Here is a 14,103-nt window from a genome sequence, read left to right on the forward strand (position 1 = left end):
GGATAATGATCAGTAGTATGATCGTGTAGCTGCTTTTTGTGAGATGTTCTTTGCTTTATTAATTATCCAAAAAAGACAATCTTTATGTCAGCCTTCAGAGCTTATTTACATGTAAAAATGAATGCAGTGATTAGATTGAGGACTAACATCATGTATCTCTTGCTTTTCCTCTCATGCTTGGATTTAATCACAGACACAAGGGGGCAGTGAAGTCTTTAAGAGCAGCAGCTTGTCATATGGCTTTGAATAGAGGAGGTTAAAATTATATCTGAAGTGTTGCTCGGTGCCACAGAGCGATAATTTTAAAATCTTTTTCAGTACATATGCCCTCCATCAGCTCTGCCCTAAATATGGATCCAAGTATGAAGCTACAAGAGTGTGATAATATTAGTCAGTGATTTTCTCCCTCGGAGGCAAATTGTGGGAGTGACTCCATCAAGATTCTGCGGGATGTTATCTGTTCTATAACTATATTAAAATTACCACGAGGTACGCCTGCTTGGGATAATTCTTCTCAAATTTGCACTCACATCTATTTCAGTCATTTTGATGTGTTATTTTTATGAAGTTTGAAAAAGAATGATTAAAAGTTTCATTATGTATGTCAGGATGGCTTAAATTTTTTGTAAGAATCTCATATATAGGGCGATGGATGTCAGCTCCTTTCAGCACACTAAATGACTTCACTTCAAATACAGCTAAGAGGAATAGTGAGTGCTGTGCAAAAGTCTTGATCCAGCTGTCATTTCTTTACATTTTGCTTCTAAGGAGCCAGATTTCTTCTTGAGCAATAAATCTCCAGGTCTTTTAATGTTTTCCTTTGGACATTGGCTGCTATTACACTCATTTTCAGTCCAGTTCTTATACCTGACAATTGTCAGGGATGTTTTTTCAAAGTGCTTTAAAATGACCTATAAAGCTTTAAAGCATAAAAAGGCGCCTAACTCAAGAGATGAAGTAGAGTTCTGTCTACAAATAACAGACAAAATAACCAGTTATTAATAGCTGTTTAGATTTGAATTCAAAATCCTGCTCCTCACATATAAGGTCTTAAATAAGCGGGCCCCATCTTATCTTAATGACCTTATAGTACCATATCCCCCCATTAGAGCACTTGGCTCTCACACTGCAGGCTTACTTGTTGTTCCTAGAGTATTTAAAAGTAGAATGGGAGAGAGAGCCTTTAGTTTTCAGGCCCCTCTTCTGTGGAACCAGCATGTCAGTTCGACGAAACAATTATAGGACACAAGAAGAAGCGGAAGGCCTAAAAAACTCTCCAATATATCTGAAAGTAATGTCCTTAAAAAACAGGAAAAAACAAATCCAGTAAAGCCCTGACACGGGACCTAATGAATCACGACCATCTACTATTTGTTGAAGCCTCAGAAATGTTCTTGGTGAAAAGGTGGCTATTAACCAGCCATTTTGAAGGAAGGGAAATGGAGAGCAAAGCCTTAAGTATAACAAATTACACAACAACTAGAGTAAAAATTGATGACAACAGCACTTCTGGAGTGAAGAATCAAAATGCGAAGGTTTTGCTTCAAATAATGTTCAGTATGTACAATAACACCTTTATTTCAAAATCACACATATACTGGTAAAACTCTGACAAAATGAAATTGCAAACCGTTTCTCTTAATGTCACATTTCGCAAAGCAAGCAAACAATGTGTAAAGAAACATGTCCAAAAAACATAAAAAATGTGGTTTCATATTAGCAGCAATATCCTGCTCCATGACTAAAATCAATCTCAGTAACCACAGGATTCGGTGTAGTTTTTTAAAGCCACTGGTGGCTTTTAAAAGCTGTGTCCATGCTAAATTGAATAGAGTCCTTTCAGTTTTAAACAGTCCGTTGCTCTCTCTCCATGGATACAGTTGTGTTTGCAGGGTTGCAGTGGTGATTAAGGCATATACAAATAAGCCGGACTCAGCCTGATTCCCTCTGATTGTAAATGTCAAAACTATTTGAGAGGTAGGACACTGCCATTTGGCAAAAGCGCCACCAGAGTCACTGAGGTTTCCGAGCGTCTATCATCTCGAGAAGCACAGCGTTTGTTTTAAATAGATAAGCGTTGACAGGTTGATATAAAATCCCTCTGGGTACAGCTTATTAGCCCTGTTCTTGTTTCCATTTATGGCATTTAGTTTTTAGTTGTTCATCGAATTCCCACAATAAGCCAACGCTATAATTGAAACAGCACATTCGCACTGTAATCAGGTTTTTTAAGGGGTGTTTTGCAGATTGTGATTTTCTGTGTCATTTGTTTTTGCACCCTGGAAGTCTGTATTCAATTTAATTCAACTGAATAATCAGTACAATCAGTATAAATACTACCTTCCAAAGAGCCCCACTTATATAAGTATATTAAAAACCTAACACAAGCAACTTTAATTAAAAATGGCTTCAGTGAATCAGCTTTGTTTTTTTCTATTAGCTATTATTTTGACAGCTGTTTTCTTAATTAAATGATGCATCATGTTGTCTCTCAGTTTTAGGCAGACTGCAGTTTAAAGATGACAAGTTCCAGTTTTACAAAGCATAAAACTACTGGATCAATTCCAAAAGCAGCTATTTTCTGTTAAAGAACTAGTCAGTCATTTCAGCTTTAACAAGACTATGTCTGATGTGAGCTTTTGAAAGAGTGCAAACCTTTATGCAATGTTTGTTCTGGGCATTTAGTTTGTCCATGTGAGCCAGTAATTAAGATATGGAACTACGGAGACCCTTTGTAGAGTTCAGCCTATGTCCAAAGTGGTACTGAGTCAATTATATTCAGAGGGTTATAGGTGATTTAGGAAAACAGAAATCTTTAATAAGTCTCAAAATATCACCAAGTGGCCACAGTGGTACTTTCAGCATCTCGTCTGAACCCCTTGTACAGAAATAATATGAGCTAAATGGTTCTGATAACTACTGATCAGTGCGCAACAGCTTGGAGTAATTTTACCCCCAAAACAGAACAACTTCATCTCGGGTGCTGGCTGGTTTTCTCACATGAACTGCAAACTTAATTTTTGCCGACTGAGATCAGTCTTAAACATTAACTGCATTCTTCTGTGACCATTCTCTGGTATAAAAGACATGTTTGTTGTCTTGCTGCATGAGCCACTTTCGCTTGAGATCAGTCGTGGCATTTTCTTTTTGAATTTTCTTGTATAATTCAAAATTCAATTCTCCATCAGTGGTGGCAAGCCGTCCATGCCCGGTGCATCAAAACAGGTCTAAACAATGATGCTAACATCACCCTTTTTCATAGCTAGAACGCATCTGAGCACCAGACAAGGTTTTATTTTGGTGTTATTCATTCGATCATTTATTCTTTTCATTTATAAAAGGCTAATCAAACTACTTTCTGGTCTGTCCATGTGATTTTTTGCAAACTGCACTTTGGTAACAGTCTTTTTATTTTTTGGAGAGGAGTACATGGCATGGCTTTGTCCTTGCACCCCTGCAAGCCACATCTTTCAGCACTTTCCTGATTGTGAACTTGTGAATACAAATGGCAGTATTCCTTTAAAATCAAAAACATGCACAATCTATATAATGACTACACACATTAAGAAAGACAAAACTCAAGTGACAAAATATAGACAGACAGTACAGGGCACAAACTTCAGTTTACTGAAACGCTGCATGAGCGATTCCACTTTAAAAACTGTTTCATTTTAAAATGATCCCAATCAGGATCCAGTTTGACTTCTGAACCGAAACCCTGTTTGTCCAAATGAGCATTTGGCTTTTGCAGTTTCAAATAGATGCTCCACATGTTACTGAAACCAAAGCTTTTGGAGATCACTGAGCATGGGAAGCCCGATTATGTAAGCATTTGTATGGCAGTCAGTCTCTAATAAATTTAAATGCATGCATGTTGCTAAAGCAACCTTGGTTACCTTTTTTAATATATTTAATATATTTGTTTCTCAATTTTCAGATGTGAATGTAAAATAAGGCCCAAATATCATACTTTATATCTTAAACCTCCTCTACGAATTGCACATAAATATTTACATTTAATGTATTAGCTTCTTTTAAGGACCCAGTCCTGGAAAAAAAGCAAAATGACACTGTTTTCTTAATGCTGTGTGTGAGACATGCTTTCAAACCATGCTGATATGAACCATAAATCATGCAACAGTCAATCCATTTCTGTCTGATACATATCACCGTATTGTTGACATAAGTCTTGAAAAGCTGCTCCAAGACATGACTGTGAGTAGATAATTTATCTATAATTTAAGCACACCAACAACTGACTCCAATGAACTCTGTGGTTCAGTGATCTTTGTAGACCCCTCCTGAGGAGGGTAACACAGTCTGTTTGAGTGTGGATGGAGTCTAAACTCTTTAGAGATGATTCTGCAACATGTTTCAGCCTGAAGACGACCGGCAAGAGTCCAGAAACCTGATTCATAAATAAACTAAGATGTCCATTCATGATTTAGTTCACAATCAGAATCGCTGCTAATTTTCCAGATTTCCATCTTTATGCCACTAACGGATATTATTTTCTCTTAATAAGTACACGAACAAGCCTAATATCGATTTCATTTTCTTAATCTCTAACGGGTTTAATAAAGACCCTGTAATAATGAGCAATTTCATCATACCAGACCACAAAAATTAGATCTGTTTAGACTGTCTGAGAAAACATCATAAAAATAGCTGTGATGCCAACAGTTGTCAGTTTCAATACAACACCAACGAGCACCTTTAGCAATAAAGCTTTAAAAACATTGGGCAGAGGTAAAGGCAGGGCTGAATATATGACACGGAAAAGAAAATTTGCAACAAAAAATAAATAAATAAATAAATAAATAAATAAATAAATAAATGTCAATCTTTGCCGCCTTGAAATACCATCCCGACACGGGCTTGGTGAAATAAAAGCACAATTTGTCGTAAATGTAAAAGTTGTCTAGCCCTGACAACAGTTGAACAGCTTGATCACATTGTAAAGAAGTGTGACAAGCAACACTCACCAGCTTGTTAAAGCTTTCCTGATCTATGAAAGGCATCTGCTCTGTCCACATGCAAACAGAAAATATAAACAGAGCAATAAAGACACAGCAAATACGTCTAGACATAAGTGAGAGGCATTAAAGGCTGTTGGTGAAGCACTGTTAACGAGGCTGTCTGCAGATCTGGGTGTTTTCAGATACTATTTGCAGATTATGATGGGCTGGGCAGACCTGAGTCTTTCCCTCAAAGGTCAAATTTAGCCTCAATTTGATTTGAGTAACCCAGCCAAGTGTCTGCACAGTGTGTGCAAGTGTGTGTGTGTGCGTGCACTGCTGCCAAATTCTCCCAGAGAGCATGTCAGGGAGATCAGCTTTGCTCCAGTAAAATGTGTGAGCTGAAAATAGGCCTGATCGAAGAATAGTGTTTCATATTACAGTGCACAGGAGACCCATGCAGCTAAAGCTCTTGCTGATGTCCTCTTCACTTTTCTGGACTGAGGTCTCCACTTCTCATGAACAGCACACTGTGGACTCTAACAGGACACCAGGCAAGGTCACATTATCACCACAGGGAAGTAAAAGAAGCCAAGGACAGGGAGCTGCACAGATACTAAATGATCTGTCAAAAGAACCCTTGACCTATAGATTACTTGAAAGGTGCTTTAACTTGTTTGTTTTGGCTCGTGACCTCAAACAGGAATTAATTATTCGACATCATTTTAAAGTAGGTCATAAACATGCAGGTCCACAGTGCTGTCTTTTGGCACCATTGTTTTCTATTCTTATTACAATGCGTGACTTTGCTTCTTACACTTGTGCTTTGAAAGACTCTAAAAATAATCAAAGAAGCCACAAGCACATTGCACATAGTAAAGGGCATTTTATGGGGCTGCTCACCCGGGAGCAGACTGGACAGACATCCAGACATTAGTGCTATAGTTGAGTCACAATTCTCTGGGATATATGCCAAGGCTGGCAACCCATTTCTGGATATCTCTGCTGTCGCAGGTCCACAGTCTTTTCCCTCCAAGCATCTAATGTTCCAGCACCAAAAAGCAATATGTCCCCCCCCTCCACAGACCTACATATCTGGGTCTCTCACACATAATGCATCGCCTGCAGCAAGAGTGTTTTTGAATGGCAAGGTGAATACTCAATGACATCTGAAAATAACCACCTACAGCAGTGATTCTTGGAAAAGAAGAACAATTTTCTACAGTAGAGCTATGATTGTACATTTTTTCAGTTCTATTGAACTTTCAGACAAGTGGAAGTTGAGTGTTCTGGGTTAGTGATTATTAAAAGTGCATGTTATGAGGAGGAGATGGAGCACTTAGATCAAACATTAACTTAAGATTAAAAAAGACGGTTAATTAAAAAAAAGAATTAGTTGATCACATTCTATACATACAGCTTTTATAGCTATATAAATAACTGACCAGACAAGTACCCAAATACATTGCAAAATTGCTGTTGAATGGAAAGAGTTGCTTCTTGGACTTTGAAGCCATCCGACACACTTTCCACAAAAGTATTTTGCTCAAATGATCCCAAACACCCTAGCAAAACTACATCAGAATCGCTGTGGGGAAAAAGGTGTGAGCTGTGCATAAAGGTAAGGGTGCAAACATTTGTTTATGCACATCCATTATGAAGTGCCTTGAGGTGACTGTTGTTGTGATTTGGCAGTATAAAAATAAAACTGAATTGAAATTGAATTAAATTGAAAACTGAAGTGATCTCTTAGCTGAGCTGGCGTTTTGCAGCATAATTTTATTGAGGTAACCGAGGTGCAAGAGGTTCACAGTAACTGGAACACTATCCTACACTGTTAAAAAAAACATCTTAAAAAAACAGTAATATTCCGGCAGCTTCCTCATAAAAATACGTTTTTTTCCAGTAATGACAATACAGTTTGTTGCCCTAATTTTACATGGGATCTTGCCTTTTCAAGTGATTTTAGACATCAAATTAAGAACATTTTAACGTGATCAAACAATGAAATTACCTATAAACAAGGTCAATGAATGTGGCAATATGAATCATAATACGTAAATGTACAGAAATATACAGTTAACAGATGGCTTAAATAATAATGGATTGCATGCCCTGGGACAGAGGCGAGGCTGCCATATCACACCATCAGCCCTTCTGGCCATCACCAGTAGGTGAAGAGTCTTGACCACAAACACAATACCGAGAGTGTCTAAGCCGGGGCTCGAACCGGCAACCTTCTGATCACAAGGCGAATTGCCAAGTCTTGAGCCACGATCGCCCTAAATTGTAATAATAATAATAATACTTATGTGATGTAACACAAGCTTATAGGAATCATGTTATATACTTTTCCATAGCATTACATTTGAATTCAACAGTTCAATCTTTTAAATAACGGACAGATATTTGTGAAATCATGATACATTTGTGAATGTATTTTAACAATCTAAATATGCATATGTACAGACAGATACATTTAATAATCATGAAAATTATTTTTTATTACATTACAGTGATTTAACGTTAATTTACATTTGAAATGTGAACTCACAGTCTATTTACGTAACTTTAATGATATTCTAGAAGAACAGAGCAAAACTGTAAAATGCACAGTAAAATACTTTTATATTAGGATTTTTTCCTACAGTGCAGCCATACCCACGACCTTGTGGTTGTTAGTTCACATTCATTGGCCGATGCTTAGCGTCATGTTATTATGTGTCCCAACATCCAATGGCATGTCACATTGTTTTCATGGCCACACCCTCACCCCAGGTGCAGAGGCCTATTTCTGTTCAGGAATGTTGTGAATACTTTGAGATTTATATTAATTGCAATTCCTACCTCTACATTTATTTTTAAAAATATATAATTAGCACAGCGTGGCCGTGCAATGTTTTATATGTTTTTTTTAGTTTTTATTCCTATTAATTATATTTTCACTTGTTACCTCTGAATTATTGAATCAGACCTAGATGACATGAAATTTTCAGCACAATTATAATTCAAATACTCCTTTAATTATTGATTATTCTCATTAATTTTGGATCATTTTATATATTTTTCCATAGTATTACATTTGACTTTAACAGATCATTCTCTCACATAACAGCTAAATATTTGTGAAATTATGATACATTTCTGAATGTATTTTTACAATCTAAATATGCATATGTACAAAAAATATATTTAAAAAACAAGTAAATTGTGTTTTACTATATTTACAGTGATGTTATGTTATTTTACCTTTGACATGTAAAATCACAGTCTACTTATGTAAATTTAATGATATTCTAGAAAGACAGTACAAAACTGTAAAATATACAGTAAGATACTTTGACATTACTATTTTTTGGAACAGTATAAATCTAGTGTCACTTCCCAGATGATCTGTTGGTTAAAGGAATTTTGGAAGGTTGCATTTGTACATCTGATTGTTTCTCACTGCAGATCTGTTGAGTACCAGAGAGTATCGAAATACTTTTTAATCCTGCCAAAACTAATGTATTTCTATCATTTTTGAGACCTTTTAGTGAGCTTAATGCTTCTAAATTGATTATGACCAAGACAGCTCTGCTAAATGCCAGCTTTCTTTAAGGTCACCAAGTTACACAACAACAAAAGCAAACAAACATTAAGTGTAAAGTAATCTCATGTAGTCAGAGAAATAGTGCTAATAGGTAGATGCTTCTTATTTTAAATCACACCAAACTAACCAGCAGCTGCATGTGTCCTTAAACCTATTAGATAAACATGCATGATACCATAGATGGATGGTACTTTTCCAAAATATCCACATTTTGCTATAAGACAAGTTTCAGTAACATTAAATTAAGGTATATTATTGCATATCACAGCTTATTAAAATGTTATAGTAATATGTAATATACATAGCTATAAGCCTAGCTGACCTATTAGAAAACATTGCAAGTCAGGGAGAAAGCTTCTTCAACTTTGTCTGCTTGACACAGACAGACTGTAGCAGCCAGACGAGTATTACTCCCAGTGGTCAGGAGGCTCATTATCCCCTGTGAAGCTCATATAGTTAGAAGAGAGGTGAACTCTCATTCTGGTATAATGAGCTTGGCATCCCGATGGAGACTTGCATGAAGCCGGCCAACTCAGAACAAATCAGCCACCCTGTTGCTTCACAGATGACTGAGGAAAATGATTGGACCCTATGATGATGTCCTGAATGGGCCGTTAGGTACCCACTGCCAGGCAACGCTGCTTCCACCACTTCCTGTGAGCACTCTGAGCCAACTATTAAAAAGGCATTCGGGACTTTTCTTATAGTTTTCTCTGACTAAGTCGCAACTGTTCATATCGGCATCTTACAAGAGCAAAAAAAGACACTTAAATATCTTGAGTCACTCCGCTGAGGTATATAAATTATTAGCCATGATTTTTGTACATATTTTTGCTTTTTTTCTTGTGTTTTGGAGGAAGAACAGGATGTTCTTTTCTATTTTACTTTTCTCACTCAAGAAGAACAGTACAAGTGTACCTACTTTAGGAGCTGGTGCATTAATTATACCACTGCAGAATACATACATACATTGTATGATCAAACAAAAGTAAAATATTCACACATGTTGAAGCTTTTAGATTAAAAAGACAACTCCGTTTTCTATCAGTGTGTTATTTTTATTGTGATTCGGCCCATTTTTTCCCTGCTGAAGCAGATAAAAGAAGGGGAACTGCTAAAATAGACATTTCTATAAAAATAAAAATGTTCAAAAACTTCTCCTGACATCCTTTTAAACATCTTCTTTAAAGATGAGAGAGTTTGAAATCTTTCCAGTTGCTATTTGCAGCTACAGAGTCAAAGATGATGAAACATTTCTTACAACTCTTTGTCAGAGTAGTACGCAGAAACAGCTGCAGGTATGTCAGTGGTTCAACTCTGTCTCAGCAGAGAATCTTCTCCTGTGTCACAGAGCAGCTTCTTTATGGGACAGCGACCACTGAGAGTGACCGATGGATTCTGGCTCTTAGGCAGAAAGTGCTGAAGTGTAGAAAGAGTAAAAAAAAAACATAAGAGGCTGCGTACTCTTCTTACGACACCAAGGATTAAGTTTAAGTTTCCCTGTCTAATGACAAGAACATACATCATCAGAACAAAAACAGAGAGCTGATCTCAAACCCTTTCAGCCTTGTTCAGCTTCTTTCTGCTTTAAAAAAAAACAGAAAAAACTTGAGAACACAATTTCACCAGTTTTTCCCCAACCACACAAAACTATCAGTGATAAATCTAAAAAATGCTTTGAATCAATAATAGCTGTCAGTCTATGTAGAGATTGGTACGGACTACACAAAAACCAAATTATTATTTTTCTTTCCCTCCGCTACGTACTTTGAAGTTGATTTCCAGAAGACATACTGGGAACACAAAAAGAAATAAGCAATTTGGAAAATTGGCCACAGTGACAGCAGAGACTTCAGCGAATGAAACAACCTCAGAAATATGCCGCTGTTCCAAATGCATATTTAACAGCTTAAGCTACAATGAAATTTATTAACACCATCTCAGGGCAGTGATAACCTTCACAAAAACGCTAGCTACACACTAGTATGAACCTTAAGGCTAGAGCTGGGCGATAGAACGATAACGATATGTATCGCGATATAACTTTGACTCGATAAGAGAAATTAAGCTATCGCGATAGACCCGCCGCTCTTGTCCTCAAGAAAAAAGAAAAAAAAAAGAAGGTCAGCCAATCCAAATTAAGTAGCGCAGAGCCGAACCAATCACAGCCGCAGCATCACGTCGCGTGACTTGTTACGTACAGCACAAGTGCCAAGCCGCACGTGTGTTTGTTTGGGAAGCAGCCAGCGGGTAATGGAGGAAATGAGTGTGCCGACTAGAAAAATCAACCGAGCGTGACCGAAGAGAAAACAGATGATGGTTCCAATGCCGGAGAGATTGTCGAACGGAAGAGCCATAGAAGTTCCGTAGTGTGAAGGTATTTCGGCTATTTCAAGTCTGACAAAAAACAGAGTAGCGTGCACTGTAAATTGTGCCGAAAGCAAGTCTGGAAATACAATAAACTGGTGCATGCGTCACACTGTGCGCCACGTTATTGTTTCGGTGAAATGAATTTCTACAATACTGTTACTGTTAATTCTACTCTCTGCAGTGTTTAAATGCTTACATATACACACAGTTACTGTCCCTCCACACATACGACTCGGTTCTGCTTCTATGCCCCAGCTTTGTTTACTTTTTCCCACCGAGGCTTCTAGACTTCTGATTGGCCAACATTTCTGCACGGTTAGGAATCTAGCGCCACCTGCTGCTTTGGCATGTTCATAGCAGCGTTTTCCTTCATTTCTGCCTTTATGTGTGGACGGGATTATTTTTTAAAACGAAAACGGAAAATCTCCGTTTTCAAAAATACCCGTGTACGTGTGGACGTGGCCTCAGTCTCTGACTGGAAGCGCTAATTCGTCATTCGGCTTTTGTCAGACTAAAGTAACTGTTAAAACTGTTTGAAAAGCTAAGCTATACAACAAGGAGAGATTGAGAATTTCCTTTTAGTTCTCAGTTTATTTGATATTGACAAAAGTTAGTCAGTTTTGTCTGTTCTTCTGTAAAACAAACTAAGATTTATTTTTAGAATTAATATTTTGTTTCTAAGTGGAATTGACAATTTAGTCTGTTATGTTTGTTCTATTTTGAAACTTAAACGCTTTAGCGGCTGCCTTTTGTGTAGTTTGCAATATTTGCCTTTATTTATCTGAAAAAGTCTCATGTTCCTTAAGTACATCTACCCTGTTGAACTTATTATGGGAAATAAATATTTAAATAAAAACAAGCTGCTGATTATTTCACATTTTACTTGTGAGCAACGGCACATTTAAATCTTACAAATATAGTTATTTGGCTTATATCGTGATAGATATCGTTATCGCCTGAAATGAAAAAAACATATCGTGATATGAAAAAATCTCATATCGCCCAGCTCTACTTAAGGCTCACACTCGTTTTTTTTTATCTCACAGTAATATCCTGCAGCTTTAGCGTCAGGTCATGAAACCCCTTTGCAGAGTACAGCGTTCAATCAGGTCTGTCTCACTCGTGGTCATTGGGGCTATTTTTTTCTGTTACCATGACAACATCCCTCTGCACTCCTCTGCCTCTTGATTGTGTGGAAAATGAACGAGAAGACAAAGGGAAAAATGTCAGGCGCCGAGCAGCAGAGACCGACACAGGCGAACAGTCAGCACTGACTGGCCTACTTTGTCTACAAATTACTTAAAAGGCTCAGCTTGATGTGTTTGAGATGTTGAATATCTCACCAACTTTAGTTGCAGTGTCGCTGTCTATCTATAGCTGCGGAAAAGTGTGTCGCTCGATCTTACAGGCCAATCCTTCGCTGCCATTGCACATTTAGTGAAACCAGTCATGGGGTGTAACTGATCAGAGTGAATCAGACTGATCAGATTGAATGGGAGGCGCCAAAAAAAATTGTTTTAAAAAATTCTCCATTCAGTGGCGTACCGCTGATGTGACCTTCAGATTTGAAGCTCCAGTGTTTTCACTGTCCTCCAGTACTTCTCATAACTAGGACAAAGGAGAAAACAAGCACATTGGATGTTCACCAAGACACACTATGGGACCAAAAGCCTGAAGTAAAAGCGTACAGCTTTTTGACCCAGTAACACTCAGTGAAAAGTCCTGTGAATGCAGTAGCCTTAAGAGGAAAACTTCAGTATGATAGCCGGGCACTGTATTTTCAAAGAACTTCCTGTAAACGTACTAAAAATGGAACTAGGACTTAAAAACAACTCACTTCAGTGCCATAATTTGAGCACATGTTTCCCAAGTGCTGTAAATAGCAGTTAATGATCCTTGGCAGTGACTTGCAGTATTGTTTTTTGTGTGTCATGAAATAAATATAGCCTTTTGAATGGCAACTTAATGTCTGTAATCACTTGAGTCCATGTGGATGACTGAGTCAGCCATTAAGTTGTTTTGCTCTCGATTAACGCCATTTCAAAACTCTGATCCCTGTCCAATATATCAAATGGATTTCCTCTCTCCGAAGAAATTTGCAAAAGCATTTTTAAAGGATTTGAAAATTTGTTTGTCATTGCTCTGCCATTTGTCAGTGAAGTAAAATAAAACTGATGGCGGGAATGTGTTTAACGCTACTCAGTGGAAGCAGAATACATTTTCACTCCCAAATCGTCACATGGTTTAGCACAAAAGCACGGCTTTTTCTTTCTGGCTTGAAAACAGTGTAGCTCCTCCGCATTTTGTGTCCTTCACTGTCAAAAGACTCTGGAGATGAAAAGAAACCACAGATTTGAAAAAGTCAAATCATAAGGTCATGTACTTGTTTGTGTGTCTCGCTTTGAGGTAGCAAGCTTCACGCCACACCCACATCAACAACTCATGCAGCTGGAACTCGAGACCATAACGCCAGGATCACAAGAGCAATCGCCGTTTGCACGATGGTGTACACTTTTATATAAAAGGTGCACAAATGGCACCCAAAGTAATCTTAATTGAAATCTTTATGGGAGAATTCTACAACAACAAAGATGGTGATTATCTGTCCCCAAAAGAGCAGATCAATAACCAAAATTGGAGACATGTAGGTAAGTGTGCTTTTGTTGTCTTACTGAACCTGTAACATGAATAAGCATTGCATTTGTCCTGTGTTTTCTTTGGATGAGCAGATGTGCTGATCGTCTGGCACTCTTGAGTCAATAATGAAGTATAGGATTGTGAAACCGTATAGCAAAAGCAACATAGAGTTAAAGAAAACATTAAAAAAACAAATAAATTTTTTTTTCTGTTTTTTTTGACTGGTGAATGAGTTGAATTCCCAGTTGTACAGAAATAAACGATGAGGCGCTCTCCCTGTTCATTAGCTAGGTGTCTCAAAATAACTGCCTAAATACCGTAGCTGCCTAATGGCTGAGGAAATTTGGTGGTAACTGCATTTTACATAAATGACTTTAAAGGACTATATTACCAGGTTGTCCTAAAAACTCCCTGAAAAGCCTTCAGCTGATCAAAAGTGCAGCAGTGAGATTATTGACAGGGATTAGAAAAACAGAGCGTATCCTGGTTTCTATTCACCGGCTCCCTGTTGAATCCAGAATCACATTTAAAATTGTTCTCCTCACA

Source organism: Aulonocara sp. 'chitande type north' Nkhata Bay, linkage group LG4, assembly GCF_057382095.1.
Source record: "Aulonocara sp. 'chitande type north' Nkhata Bay isolate Kocher_YH1m ecotype deep benthic linkage group LG4, A_spYH_male_GT1.1, whole genome shotgun sequence".
NCBI lineage: Eukaryota > Metazoa > Chordata > Actinopteri > Cichliformes > Cichlidae > Aulonocara > Aulonocara sp. 'chitande type north' Nkhata Bay.